Source organism: Capra hircus, chromosome 13 (assembly GCF_001704415.2).
Source record: "Capra hircus breed San Clemente chromosome 13, ASM170441v1, whole genome shotgun sequence".
NCBI lineage: Eukaryota > Metazoa > Chordata > Mammalia > Artiodactyla > Bovidae > Capra > Capra hircus.
Window position 1 is genome coordinate 39,613,439 of NC_030820.1, and position 2,255 is coordinate 39,615,693.

The 2,255-nt window shown below is 47.2% G+C and overlaps 1 pseudogene across 1 annotated transcript; it reads right to left on the reverse strand.

Moving 5' to 3' along the window:
• Nucleotides 403-1,135, reverse strand: LOC102181791 (annotated as a pseudogene). The gene has a single exon (XR_001296396.2). The product of XR_001296396.2 is annotated as a 60S ribosomal protein L10a pseudogene (transcript).

Consider the following 2,255-nt stretch of genomic DNA (forward strand, 5'->3'; position numbering starts at 1 on the left):
ACTGCAGTTCCTCCCTCTCCTCCAGGTCTTCAGCTGTCGACATCACCTGGCTTCCTTTCTCCTCGCCAAAGAAGTCACTTCTTTCTGATGCAAGTGACCCAAGCATGCATCTTTGTTGGTGACCCACACTGCTCCTTTTCATGGTGAAGATAAAGTGTGGATTTCCAGGATTCTGTAGAAACCTCAAACCATCAGCTTCAGGAAACAGCTCAAATTCACAGACACAGACTCACAAACCAGGTTTTTTCTGATAAAAGCTATTGATAGCTTTGTTTTCCTATTTTGTAAGTACCTATTTTGCATATGCTTTTCCTCCAGTCAAAGTTCATTTTTAGTGGCTAGTTTCTGTTCTGTGATGTGAGATAATTTTGGTACTGAGGGTTATTTCCTTGAACACTCTTTGATTTTATCTTTTTTTTTTTTTTTTTGGTTTGGTATGGTTTATTAAGCTGTGCCTTAGTACAGACGCTGGGGCTTGCCCATGGTGCTCTTAATGTACAAGGCCCTGACGTTCTGCCAATTTTTCTTGAGCAATGATACCAGGAAGTTGACAGTTAAGTGGATGTTGTACACAAGCTCATCATCTGTCATCTTCACGTGACCAACAGCCACTGCCAGACACAGCACCTTCTTCATCTGGAACTTGATCGTGGACTTCACTTCATCAACTTTGGCCACCATGTTCTCATTGTGGGTCAGCAAGGAAGGGAACTTGCCAGCCTTGTTCAGGCCTGGGCCCAGGATTCGGGGGATCTGCTTGATCAGAGACTCTGAAGCCAAAAAGGCATCATATTTCTTGGCCAGCTTCTTGACCAGTTTCTTATTCTTGTTGAGTTTTTTCAGTGCCTCGATGTCCATGTGGGGGATATCCACAGCCTTGGCCTCATCACAATGCTGCTGGTCCCCCAAGACACACACGGAGAACTTGGGGTGGGGAGTGGACTTAAGCCTGACGGTGCCCGAGAAATGTTTGTCCTTCTGAGGGTCATAGTTCTTCAGGCTGATTTGAAGCTCCACCATCTCCAAAAACTTTCTGCGCTTGCGCTGGCTCCCGTGCAGGACTTCCCGCACCGCCTCGTAGAGGGTGTCGAGGGAGACTTTGCTGCTCATAGTTCCCTACATTGCGATAACCGGAAAAGAGCTGATTTTATCTTTTTAAAAAACTTTTTTGTGTATGTGTGGACCATTTTTAAAGTCTTTATTAAATTTGTTACTATACTGTTTCTGTTTAATGTTTTGGTTTTTTTGGCCACAAGGCACATGGGATATTAACTCCCCGGTCAAGGATCGAACCTGTACCCCCTGCATTGATTGGCATGCACAGTCTTAACTATTGGACCGCCACGGAAGTGTCTAGACTGATTTTAAAATATACTCTTCATTGGCTTAGTTAGCATGTCAGAATCCTTTCTATTTCCTTGGAAACTCCCTGTGTCACATCCACTCGGTGGGGTGAGGCCTGTGAACGCTGATGTAGGTGGACATAGGGACAAAAACACAAATTTGCAAAAGGAGATGGAGAAACACCTTTTGTGACCCATTTCTCAGTGATGGTGTCATTTGGTTCAAATAATACGGCAGTGTTTTTTACCCATAGCTGAGCCAGTTGTTACAATGGATTGTTTTATTGTTCTTTATCTAAGAATTTTATCTGCTGACTTGGATGGATGCTGGAACAGGGGTCGAGGTGCCTGGGAGATGGAGCCTGGTGGACCACGTGTGGAAGGGTAGTGATAGACCCGGATCCCCAGTGACAGAAAGCCCGTCTGACTGATAAAATAAAATGCTAGGCAACCAGGGGTCACCCAGGCAACTAGTGGGGTTGGGGGACATCCACCTGGGGGTGACTGAGAGCGAGACTGATATGCACACGAGGCAGGCCAGGCCGGCAGGCTCTATTCAGACCCCGATGCAGGGTGGGGCGAGGGGTTCGGCACTCGGGCCTCCGCCAGCTGCAGAGACCAGGCACCATGGCAGAGCAAGAATGAGAAGTGTCCCTGGGACTCAACAGTTATCATGACGGAAGCAGACAGAGGGGAAGCAGTATAGGTGCAAGGGTGGAACTGGAGCCTAAACTTGGGCTACAGGGGGCGCAAGACTCTCGAGGGCAAATAAGCCAGAGTAGCTTAAGGACTGCAGAACTGTGGAGTTGTTTCAGAGTTTTCTTGGGCCTCTTAAGTTTCCATCCTAGGAGGGCCTAGTGCGTGGTTCTAAATATGAAAACAGCAGACCCTAGACGAGAGAAACCAGACGGG